Here is a 13,079-nt window from a genome sequence, read left to right as displayed (position 1 = left end):
GGATTATATAATATTCCTCTGAAGGAGGTACCTGCTGGTAATGAAGGTCCATTCTGCACAGTAACTGAATTGAGTGAGAATCGAGGTCAGATTGTGGAGGCTGCCTAGCCATCAACTGTACCCCGGGTGCGATGCCCCTTGAAGTCGCCATGTCCCTCCAGGCCTTTGATTTGTCAGGGATATCCTCTGGGAGGAGGTATTCTGGCGTGGTCCTGCAACTGTCTGTCAGGCAAGTAGCATTGCTGAAGGCCTGGGTTGAATTGGTCCCTCTGAGGCTCTCCTGGATGGCGTTGAGAGAGCCCGAGATGGAGGCAAGGTGAAATATGGAACACTTCACAAATGTGCATGTCATCCTTGTGAAGGGGCCATGCTAATCTTCTCTGTATCGTTCCAATTTTAGTATATGTGCTGCCGAAGCGAGCACTCTGGAACTGTGTCTGGCCGGGTTGGGGAAGAGGAATGAGACTTCTGTTCAACCTCCCTCATGCATTTTTTAAATAAGATCTGACGCATTTTGGCATCTCTTGGCATCCTTTTCTACAGCCTTAGAGGTCTCTCTAGGATGTTTTGACTATTTTGAGTTGGTTTATTGTCCTCTGGGGGTATTTTTGGTTGCCCTTGAAAATTCTGACCTAAAGCCCACGAGGTGAGATATCTATATCTATATATGTATGCGATATTAATGGACTATTGACTGGTCCAGAGGCCTGCTGTAAACAGAGGCAGGGAATCCTCTTGATATTTGATCCCCCCTTTTTTTGGTAAATTCAATTTGTTATTATTATATTATTCATATTAATATTGATATCATTAATATTATATTATTATTGATAATATTTTTGTTATATCTGTGCACAGCTACTAACATAAATTGTTGTGCTGTTACCAAGCTCATAATTAGATGACTGAATATGGAATCAAATTGTGAAGCCAAATAGAGAACGCCTTTCAGGACCTGTATTGCAATTGGGTGATCCTGCAGTCACTGGCCCTCAACAGCTTCCTGCCCAGGCGGACACAGGCCTTGGTGCTCGCTGTTACTGTGCTGCTATATTCTGTGAGGGCTGCCAACTTAAAAAGGAAGCCCAACATTCAACCTCAGAAAGAGGTCCGCAATTGACGTAAATGTCCCCTGGACCCTCATGGAGAGATCCTTGTGAGGGGAAGTGGCCTCTCAACAGATAATGCCATGGAATTCTTATAAACAAAATGACACCGGCATTGTTTTAGTTGTCAAGATGTAGCATCAACCATCACCTCTTATTGTGAGCTGATGCGAATTTGAGAATTTGAGCAGAACTCTGAGTCCTCTAGCTCCACCCGATCAATAGCCCTTGCTCCTTCTATATACCCTGCGGGGGTATATCTGAAACTACAGAATCTCCTGTGGAGAGATACCTGAGGGTAAAGTGTCCTGCTTAGTGACTGGACTTGTTAGATCTGGAGGTGTGGGCGCAATAACGGAGACGAGGCATCTATAGTGACTCAACTCAACACTTTAATAGTGACTTCAGAACAGAGCAACAACAAGGGCAACAGCAGCTCTTTTATAGAGCTAGCTACTGTCACAACAACCAATGAAATTGAAGTAACCGCTCTAAAAGCGTTCAATCGGCGACGGCCCATTGTCAGCCAATCAGGTCAGCCAGAATCGGCCAATCACGATTCGCTTATCCGCGGGCCAATCAGAAGTGCAGGCTTACAAGCCTGCTGCTGAAGTAAGCTAGTATAGTTTTTGACAAATGAGTGTATTAGTTCGTAACACCCCTCCCCCCTAGGTTCCGTCTGAGGGGTGGGGTGACGTATTCTCGTAAGTAGGCAGGCCGTTTCACTTGTCTATTTGATTTTCGCTGTTCCACCGGTCTCTGCTCTGGCGCTGGCTCCGGTGGGCTGTTTGTAGAACCGGGTGGTGAAAACAGTTCCACTATTCCGCTCGGAGACTCAGGGCTGTCCTCTCTGTTGTCATCCGGGTTCCCTGGACTTGCTTCTATGGCCGGGCTGCTTTGTGGCGAAACAATCACCCGGCTCGGTCCACCTCCAGAAGGTGAGTATTCCATGGTTGGCTGTGCAGACTGCTGGGCATCAGTTAGTAGGTCTTCTGCTATTTCTATTTCGGCCCCCTCGATTTCCCTTCCCCCCGTTTGCGATTCAGGGGTTGCAATAGGGTTAGGTGCCAATCGGGAACGAAGTTGGTCTATATGGCGCTTCCATAATTTCCCATCACTAGTTTGTAGACGGTAAGATCTGGGGCCCGTAAGTTGAGTTATCGTAGCGGGGACCTACAATGGATCACCCGCAAAGTTTTTCGCAAAGACTAAGTCGCCTACCTTGAACGCACGACACTTGCTGCTGGAACCGCATGGTTTTTCTGGCGTGTATGTTGGGTGTAGGCGATCGAGGTGTGAGTGAAGTTTCCGGCCCATCAGAAGTTCGGCCGGGGTTCTGTTTGTGGTGCTGTGCGGGGTGATGTGTTGGAGGAGAAGCATTCGGGTTACTTTGTTGTCAATGTCCCCATGTTCCATCTTGTGCAGGGTCTTTTTTATGAATTGGACCATGCGCTCAGCCCTGCCATTGGCAGCAGGGTGAGCCGGCGAAGTTAAGGCATGGCGGATGCCCCGGTCATCTAGGTACTGTTCAAATGCTAGGGCAGTGAATTGGGGACCGTTATCCGAGACTAAAACGTCAGGCAAACCGTGCGTAGCGAATAGTCTATTTAATTTTTTAACGACGGCTTCTGTGGTGGTGCTCTTCATTTTGTGGACTTCGAGCCAGTTGGAATAGGCATCCACAGTTATGAGAAAAGTGTGTCCCTTGGTGGGTCCCGCAAAGTCAATGTGGATGCAGGACCAGGGACCACGAGGTGCGTCCCATTCAGTTGGAGGTGCCTTTGGTGGGGTAGCGTGGATTTCCTGGCATTTGTTGCATGTGGCAACCCAGGCTTCTATCTGTTTATCGATACATGGCCACCACGCGTAACTTCTTGCCAATGCCTTCATTCGCACGATGCCTGGATGACCATCGTGCAACAGTTTTAGAACGGTGTGTTGTAATTTTTCTGGAATGATGACTCTGTCTCCCCACAAGATGCAGCCCTTCTGGGAAAACAGTTCCGTCTGTCGATGTTTGAAAGGCGCGAAGGTGTCATTGTGTTCGTTGTCAGGCCAACCTCGTTCCACCCAGCTGAGGACTCGAGCGAATACAGGATCCTTTTTTGTTTCCGCGGCGATGTCTCGTGCAGTCAGGGGTGGTGCAGGGAGAGTTTCGATTTGGAGTGCAGTTAAAGTTGGAGCTGGATCGTCTATGGCTTCCGGTAGCGGAGAACGACTCAAGGCGTCAGCGTGGGGAATGGCTTTCCCCGGGCGGTGTTGCAGTTGATAATTGTATGCGGCTAGAAACTCTGACCAACGGGTCATTCTGGGTGATAAGATGTGGGGAGTTGGTTTGTCTCTCGCTAAAATGCCAAGCAATGGCTTGTGATCAGTTATTATGGTAAACGGTCTGCCATATACATATTCATGGAAGCGTTTAATAGCAGATACAATAGCAAGAGCCTCTTTATCGAGTTGGCTGTAGTTTCTTTCAGTCTTCGATAAAGTTCGTGAAAAGAAAGCAATAGGTGCTTCATTTCCGTTTGGTAGGACATGACTTAAGATGGCTCCTACCCCAAACGGTGAAGCGTCGCAGGTGACCGTTAACGGCAAAGTCTCGTTATACTGCATTAATACAGCGTCTGAGGTTAAGAGATCTTTTACTTGCTGGAATGCTCATTCTTCCCGATGTCCCCAGACCCAGGAAGCCTTCTTGTCGAATAGTCTATGTAGGGGCTCAGCTACAGTCGCCTTTTGGGGCAAGAAGATGTTATAAAAGTTAATGAGTCCCAGGAAGGCTTGGAGGTCTGTTTTATTCCTGGGTCTTGGGGCGTTTTTTATTGCCATTACCTTTTTTTCAGTGGGATGGATTCCCTTTTTGTCAAGAAGGTACCCCAGGAACTCAACCCTCTCTGTACAAAGTTGACACTTGTCCTTTTTTACTTTCAACCCGGCGTTTTTAAATTTCTGAAGAACCGTTCTGAGTCGTTTCTCTAATACGTCTTTAGTGGGGGCAGCTATCAATACGTCATCGAAATAAGGCACGACTCTTTTTATGCCTTGTAGCAGTCTCTCCATCAGGCTTTGGAAAATGCCTGGTGCTACACTCACTCCGAACTGGAGTCTATTACATTTAAACGCACCTCTGTGCGTGACTATAGTCTGGGCCTCAGCAGTTTCTGCATCTACGGGTAGTTGCTGGTATGCCTGGGCGAGGTCCAATTTTGCAAATATTTTTCTGCCACCCAGGGAGTGAAGAAGATGTTGGACCACAGGTACCGGGTAAGCGCTCTGCTGAAGTGCGTGATTTAGGGTGGCCTGGTAATCCCCACAAATTCTTATCGATCCATCAGGCTTTATGGGAGTTACAATCGGGGTTTCCCAACGGGCGTGATCGATCGGTTCTAACACCCCCTGAGCTATTAATTTGTCCAATTGTTCATCAATCTTTGGCTTGAGTGCGAAAGGCACTCGACGAGGCTTAAGGCGGATGGGCGCAACATCGGGGTTGAGGCTAAAGGATATGGGGGATCCCTTGTACTTGCCTAGTTTCTCGGTGAACACGTCCTGAAATTCCTGGACGAGGGCTGCTTCCCAATCGCTGTTGCTGGTCTGGTGAATGCCCGCTAGTTCAATTCCAAGTGGAGCGAACCACTGTAACCCCAACAAGCTGGGTCGGTCTCGATCGACGATGGTAATAGGCAGAGTTGCGGTGCGGTCTCTGAAAGACACCTGGACATGGCGGGAACCGGCAACGGGAATCCTGTTTCCCTGGTAGTCCCGTAATATGATTTTTTGGGTGCTGAGGTCCTGGCGACGGATGTCAGGGATCAGCTGCTTGAAGGTTTTCCACGAGACCATTGATAGGGACGACCCCGAGTCTACTTCCATTACGCATGGACGATTCTCAATGGCGACCTTCACTCGGATCTTTCTTGCATCCAAGGATGATGCGTGACCAATGGTAATGGTTTGATGCGCCTCTTCTCGCCTAGCTGATGCAGCAGGCGCTCGATTTCTGTAGTGATAGTGGGAACTGATTGTTAGGGATAACATTGTTTACCCTAACTGGTTTGGGTAAAAATAATAAATATGGTATCATGGTTTGTTAGTTAAAGTATGTGTAACTTTAACAGTAAGAATGTAATTAAGGGTGTGGTTGTAAAAGCACTATATAAGAAGCGAGGCAATTGCAGCTCGCTCTCTCTGGCTTACTGATCCCTAATTACTTGATGGATTGATGACTGCGTTCTTGCTGGAAAGGGGAGAGAAGAAGGAGTGTTGATTTTTCTCAACGGAGAGAAAATAAAGATTGGACTGATTTATTGTAAGTGAACTGACATTGGCTATTCAACACGGACTTTGCAAATAGAGTATCCCCGACAAGGCTTGACTGAAATTGATATATGACTAATGGACCGTTTATATGACTATGCTATAATTCTTAAATGGAATAAACTATATTTTTGATAGCACAAGCGTATCTGTATTTTTACTGCGTGTTAACTAGAAAACTTATCTCACACATTTACCTGTCTTCCTATCTGACTTCGCTGCACGTTCTGTTTAGTTTGTTTTCCTTAACACCCGTTGGGGAATCCAGGCTTAACACTGATAGTGGGAATTGGTGATTCAGACGGTCCTGATTTACAGGTGGGCTGCTCGTTGTTCTTCGGATTGGGCTTGACGCTCGCTTGCTTCTGCAAACCTTTGCGATGTGGCCCTTCTTTCCACAGGAACGGCAGAGTGCATCGAGGAATTTGCAGTCCGATCGCGGGTGATTGGCCCCGCAACCAGCGCATTGACGTGCAGGTTTCTGGCTCTTCAGGTCTTGCTGGTCGCGCTCTGACCTGAGTCGGTTGACCTCTTCTTCCTCACTATCAGACGAGGATTCGAGGTCTTCATGGTGAGCCATTGTTGAGTGCCTCTCGGAAAAAGGCGTAGTGTCACTGGCGAGTTGGCGGAGCGGTGCGTTGGTGCGGCGCATTCGAGCGGCCGACTTCCTGGTTGCTTCTGCTTCAGTAGCGTCGGCGATGACATCTGCGAGGTCGATGTCCCCTTTAGCCATGATCTTGCTCTGCGCAGTGTGGTCATTTAATCCCAGAACTATGCGGTCTCTCATGGCTTCCTCGAGGTTTGCGAAACCACAGAGGCCTCCCAGGTTCCAGAGGTCTGCGATGAAGTCCCCAACGCTCTCGTTTTTCCGTTGGTCCCTCTGGTAAAATTCGTGCCTTCGGATAAGCATTGGTACCGCAGGTGCATAATGGGCTCGGAGGATCGGTGCGAGGGTATCCCAATCCATTGTTTTAACTTCCGCTGGTTTAGCAAGTGCCTTAGCCATTTTAAAAATGGCAGGCCCACAATGGGTCAGGAAAATCGCTCGTTTCTTGCCAGGCGCAGCGTCTTTCAGGTTGTTGGTCTCCAGGAACATCTGGAACCTGTCTATATACGAGTCTCAGTCTTCGTTAGCCGGGTCAAATGGAGCGGGTGGTACGACGCCGCTGGCCATCTTGCCATTGTTGGCGCTCTCTTAGCCACGTGCTCTGTTCGGTGCTCAGCGAGTGCTCAGTCAGCTCTATCGTCTCCGCATCCCACCTTCGTCGCCAGTGTTAGATCTGGAGGTGTGGCCGCAATAACGGAGACGAGGCATCTAGCTCCACCCGATCAATAGCCCTTGCTCCTTCTATATACCCTGCGGGGGTATATCTGAAACTACAGAATCTCCTGTGGAGAGATACCTGAGGGTAAATTTTCTCTGTACAATGGCATCAGTTGTGGATGAACTAGAACTTATACATCAAAAATATGAAAGAGAAAAGCGAGAAGGAAAAGATGTTTTTGGCACTCTTTTTCAGTTTATAGAAATGGCGGTTTGTGCTTATGTAAAATCGTATGAGCGGGATAAAGAAGAAGCCATTTTTGAAGAACATGTGACTTTGGTTGGAGAGGAAAAGGAGGAGGAGAAAAAGGAGAAGAAGACTTTAAGACCTGGGAAAACAATCCAAAAGGAGAAGAATAAGGTGAAAAGAGGATATCGTGTTAGGAAACAACAGAAAGAGAGAAAACAGGATAAAAGGGAGGTGGAGAGACAAAGGGGTAAAGAGGATAAGGAGAAGAAGAAGCAAGGGAGAAAGGAAGGAATAAGAAACTTTAATGATGGGGAGCAAAATGCAAAACAAAAGTTTTTCAGAGATAATGGATAGATTTTATTGGAAAAGGGATTCTAGAAGGGTACATAAGATTGCATTTTTATATTTGTATTTAGAAATAATTATAGAAGATTGGAAATAATATGTAATTTAAAATGTGATAAATATTTAGTATAATTTAGTGAAATTTTTGTTAAGGGAGGGGAGTATTTTAATGAAATAATGATTTAAGATCGGTGATGTGGGGGAGGAATAATTTTGGAAAGTATAAGAAGTGTTCCCATAAAGGTATGATAATTAATTGAAATGTGTGAAATGTCTAAAGATATAAATGATTGTTAATACCAATGATTAGGCTATGTTATAATAGTGAAACTATTCGTGAAATGAGGTTTGAAGAAGGAGAGGGGAACATGTAATGTAATAATGATTTATAATATGTGATGTGGGGGATGGAACTAATATGGCAAATAGATGCTCCCATAGAAATATGTGATTTAATTGATAAGAAATGTGCTAGATGTTTAAGATATGAATAAATATTAATATTAATGAATAGATTTGTATTGGTTTTGATGATATTGTATAATGTTAGAATGTACCAGACAGAATCCCAACGTAAGTTATGTACTTTAAATTAAGTATTATAAATATAGGGGAAAGAGACATAGGCGTCATACTCCAATCAGTGTACAGGAGAAGGTTTTACTTTTTTTCTTTTAAGAAGAAAGATAAACAAATAGTTGGAAATAGAACAGACAAAGAATAAATATTATGATTTGAATTGAGAGGAGATAAATAAAATTGAGAAAATTTAAAAGAAAGGAGAAGCTATATAGAAAAATGAAAATGTAATAAGATATGGAATGGTATGTAAAATGAATATGAATTTGAATGTGTGTCTGTACCAAGAGTTTTGACCCGGGATTAAGCAACTTTCAGAAAAGAGATCTTTTATGTTTTTATGTCTTGAATTTTTGTATGTTTTGTATGTCTTTAAAAGTTAATAAAAATTTGTTTAAAAAAATAATAATAATTCTGGAGATGGGGAATGGGCCAATGAATTTTGGTCCTAATTTCTTAGAGGGTTGTAATGATTTTAAGAATTTTGTGGACAAATATACACAGTCCCCAATCTTGAAAGGTTTAGGTTCGCAATGTTTTTTTTCTGCTTGAGTTTTGTAAACTGCTCTAGCTTCCTGTAAAGATAATCTTACTACTGGCCACATGGTTTGTAAGTTATCCATCCACTCATTAAGGGAGGGGATTTCAGGTTCTTTGGTGGGTAGTTCTGGCATGGGGTTGAATTCTTGGCTCATGGCTACCTGGAATTGGGTGAACCCTGTGCTACTATGGACTGAGTTATTGTATGCTACCTCTGCAAAAGGAAGAAGGTCAGTCCAATTGTCCTGTTGGTGATTAATAAAACATCATAAATATTGTTCACTCTCTCTATTGATCCATCAGTCTGGGGGTGATTTCCTGATGACAATCTCTGGGTGGAGCCTAATAGGTTTAAAAATGCCTGCCAAAATTTGGATGTGAACTGAACACCCCTATCTGAGATAATCCGTTGGGGAGCTCCATGAAGGCAATAGATGTGTATTAGAAACATCTTTGCCAATGCCTTGGCAGTTGGGATCTTTTGGCATGGAATAAGGTGAACCTGTTTGGAAAAAAGATCAGTTACAACCCAAATGACAGTATTTCCAGCACTTTCAGGAAGCTCCACTATAAAGTCCATAGAGATCTCTTTCCAGGGAGCAGAAGGGTCTGCTACTGTTTCTAAAAGTCCAGGATATTTCCTTGTCTTTTCTTTGCAGCAGCACAGGTGAGGCAGCTTGCAACATAGCTTTCAATGTCCTTTTGGAGGGACAGCCACCAAAATTGTCTTTTGATGAGGTGCAGGGTTTTTACAAACCCAAAGTGTCCTGCTATTTTGGAGTCGTGGCAGCGTGTCAGCCTCAAGATATCTTCCATAATATGTATATTCTGCATTCTAACTATTGCTTCTCTGCTGCTATGCCAATCTATTTCTTTCGGCTGTCATTAGCAATGGAGGGAGGGGGGAATTTGGAGGGGAAGAAGGCTGGAGGTGTTTTGCATTCCTTTGCTGGGTTAGCAAGGGGAGGGGGATTCCTTTCTTTAACTTTCCATTTCTTGGCTAGCTTCTGTCCCCTCTTGCGCAACTGCGAACTTTTATCAAAATATGTCAAGGTCAACTGACAGAAGCCTCATCACCACCTGGAGATGGCCACATGATCATATTCAGAACTTTTAATTGGAAGAGTCATTTGAACTTTGGGGGGTGGGAGCATTTCCATTCCTTTGTATATGTGATCTGCCCGCCAATTTCTCAGATTCGGAATTAAATCTGTAGCTTTCACTTTATTTTCCAGTAAAAGGATAACTTTGCTCTAACCATGGAGTCTGAGTATTTCTTTCTTGGGATTTGAAGGGAGCACAGACTGACACAGCGTTTCATGAGGTCCATTCTCTGGCTTGCAGGGACATAAAGTTTGTTTTCTACCCAGGCCAGTCCATCTTTGAGTAAACAAGTGTTTTTGTTAGCCTGGAGCCAGTCGTCCTTAAGTAGTGCCTCCTTAAATATTGACGTCATTGTATCTTCAGTCAAGGATGATTTTTTTTCTCTTGTGCCCGGGTGATTACTTTGACTGCTAGTTGGGTCAGTTGGATCATCGGTTTTATAACCTCAATCTTTTTGCTGTTGTATTGGGGTTTTCTGGACAGTGCATCTGCTAAGAAGTTCTTTCTCCCAGGAAAATATTTGAGAGTGAAATTAAAACATTTAAAGTATTGAGCCCACCTTGCTTGTTTTTCGGAGAGTTTCCATGGATTTTTCAGGACTTCCAGATTTTTGTGATTAGTCCATACTTCAAAGTTTCCTTCCAGGAAATGTCTCCATGTGAGCATTGCCCACTGCACAGCATATGCCTCTTTCTCCCATATGGCCCATCTTTGCTCAGTTTCCGTCAGTTTCTTGGATGTATAAGCGCATGGTTGTAATTGTCCACTTCCATTCTTTTGGATGAGGACTGCTCCAACTGCAACATCACTGGCATCTGCTTGTGTCAGCCTTCAAGATCTTCAACTATTGCTTTGCATCTTTTGGCTGCCATAAGTAACGGGGGGAGGAGGGGGTAAAGTCTGGGAAGCGAGCTGGAGGTGTTACATTCTAGTGTTGTATAAAATGAGGAGGGGGGAGTATAAATTCTTGCTTAGGTTTCTATTTTTCGCTTAGCTTTCTTTTCTCTGCGCAGCTGCAAACCTTTATCAAAATATGCCAAGGTCAATGGACAGAGGCCTCATCACCACCTGAAGATGTCCACATGATCATATTCACAACTTTTAATTGGAAGAGTCATTTGAACTATTGGGGGTGGGAACATTTCCATCACTTTGTATATGTGATTTGCGCGCCTAATTCCTCAGATTCAGAATTCTATTGTTGCTACCACTTCATTTTCAGTAAAAGATCTTTTCTCTAATCTAAGGAGTCTAAGTATTTCTTGAATTTTGAATGGAGCACTACCTGACAGCTTGGATGACAAAAGGTTGTTCGGGATCTGGGTGCTTAAGGACCGGTTCTGCTGAGAATAGACATTTGAGTTTCTTGAATGCCGCTTGGCATTCCATTGTCCAGATAAGGGGTAGCCTTGGTTTGGGTTTCTCCCCCCCTTCATTTTTAGCAAGTTCATGATAGGGAGGGCGATGTTTGCAAAAGCTGGAATGAATTGGCGATAAAAGTTCGCAAACCCCAGGAAGCTTTGCAGTTATTTGCAGGTGTGCAGTGGGTCCCAGTCCAGTACAGCTTTTACTTTCTGTGGGTTCATTTCTATTCCCTCGTGGGATATTCTATACCCCAAATAGTCAATTTTTTCTTAGTGGAATTCGCATTTAGAGAGTTTTGCATATAGTTTAGTGTCTAAGAGTTTGTGAGGACTGCACGGAGTAGCTTGATGTGTTCTTCCATTGTTTCCGTGTAGATTAAAATATCATCATGATACACCAGAACCCCTTTATATAAAAATTCATGAAGGGTTTCATTGATCAATTGCATAAACACGGCAGGCGCTCCTTGCAGTCCAAAGGAGAGCACTTTAAATTGGTAGCATCCCAATGGTGTGTTAAAAGCTGTCTTCCACTCATCCCCTTCCTTTATTCTGATGTGGTAATATGCCTCTCATAGGTCTAACTTTGAAAAAAAAATTCTTTCGAGAGGTGGGCCTTCATGAGGGGGGGGTGGATACATATTCTCTATCCAAATCATGTTCAATTTTTTGTAATTAACACACAAACATACAGAGCCATCTTTCTTTTCGCGGAATAACACTGGGGCAGCTATTTTTGGTTGGGCGGGTTCAATAAAACCCCTTTTTAAATTTTTATCGATAAATGCTCTGAATTCTTTCAGTTCTCTGGGAGACATGCAGTACATTTGTGGTTTTGGGAGTTTAGCCCCTGGTAGGATTCCGATAGCGCAGTCTGTGGCTCACTGGGGTGGGAGTTCATCACAAGCTTCCTCTCTAAATGCTTGGGCCAGATCCTGGTACTCATTGGGGATGTTAATGGGTTCAGCTGACTGTCCGGTCATGGCTGATTCTCTGTTCTCTGTCCCTTTCTTTATCCTTTCCTCTGAGCTATTTGCAAATATTACGTCTCTCTGGAATTGTACGGTTCCTTTCCTCCAATTTATTTTTGGATTCCATTTCCGCAGCCATGTGAGACCTAGGACTAGCGGCTCTTCCATTCCTGGGGCTGCAATTAATGTAAGCATCTCCCTATGGTTCCCTAGTCTTATTTTCAATGGTTCTGTGGTAAACCTGGCTGGCTCCCCCCGCTATAGTTCCATCTAATTGGCAGAAAGCGATGAGGTTTTCCATTTCTTTCAATTGGATCCCCAATTTCTCTGCAAGGGAGGGATTTATTAGGCACCGGGTGCATCCCGAATCCAGCAATGCTGCAACTTCCTCCCCCTTCCCTCGGCTGGGGATAAACAGTCTCAGGGTTAGGGTGATTGGTTCAATTGGATTGCTTACCAGCGGGTCATCTTCCGGATCACTTTTGGACTGGCTCAGGTCCCCTCGGAGCCAGGAGGCGCACCTGACGCAGCCTTCACTTGTCAACACATAATACAAGAGGCAACGTAAGAAAAGACGTCATGTCGGACTCGTGGCCACCAAAAAGTCTGTGTAACCAAGTGAAGGTTTTTAAAGAAGCCAAAGTGGCCAGCAGCAGGATTGTCATGACATTGCGTCATGATGAGGGCTCTAAGTGTCCTGGTGGGTACGTATAATAGTCCTCGATGACGTAGCAAGCCCTCCTCTAGAGTCCATGGGGAGTCAGGTTCAATTTCCCTTATTCTTTGCTGTGACCAAGCGTCTAAGCGCTGTGCCTTTAAATCCACCGGATCCTGAATAACGGCCAAAGATTCCAGTGGCAGCACTGTACGTGGAGGAGGAGAGTCCTCAGGGCCAATGTACTCGGGTTTACGAGACAGGGCATCCGCTGTCCGATTTTGTCCACTGGGAACATAGGTGACGGAAAAGTTGAACCTAGCAAAAAACAACGACCACCGGATCTGTCGTTGGTTCAACTTCTTGGCAGTGGACAAATGTTCCAGGTTACGGTGATCTGTCCGAACCTCCACCTTGTGCCGAGCCCCCTCCAGATGATGTCGCCATGTCTCAAATGCAGCCTTAATGGCCAGCAACTCCTCCCAAATGGTATAATTGCGCTCAGAAGTTGTGAGCTTCCTTGATTAATATGCGCATGGGAAAAGAGGTGCACCATCCATTGGGGCTTGCAACAACACTGCTCC

The 13,079-nt window shown here is 44.8% G+C and overlaps 1 non-coding gene across 1 annotated transcript; it reads right to left on the bottom strand.

Moving 5' to 3' along the window:
• Positions 1-317: 317 nt before the first annotated feature.
• Positions 318-424, bottom strand: LOC113420488 (U6 spliceosomal RNA). Its single transcript, XR_003372059.1, has one exon. It is a non-coding gene; the product is annotated as a U6 spliceosomal RNA (small nuclear RNA).
• Positions 425-13,079: the final 12,655 nt, after the last annotated feature.

The sequence above is a fragment of the Notechis scutatus genome, chromosome 5, assembly GCF_049901735.1.
Source record: "Notechis scutatus isolate UNSWTSFEM ecotype Mainland chromosome 5, rNotScu1.2, whole genome shotgun sequence".
In the NCBI taxonomy this organism is placed as follows: Eukaryota; Metazoa; Chordata; class Lepidosauria; order Squamata; family Elapidae; genus Notechis; species Notechis scutatus.
The sequence above is the reverse complement of the archived record's forward strand: the minus strand, read 5'-3'. Positions and strand labels throughout refer to the sequence as shown.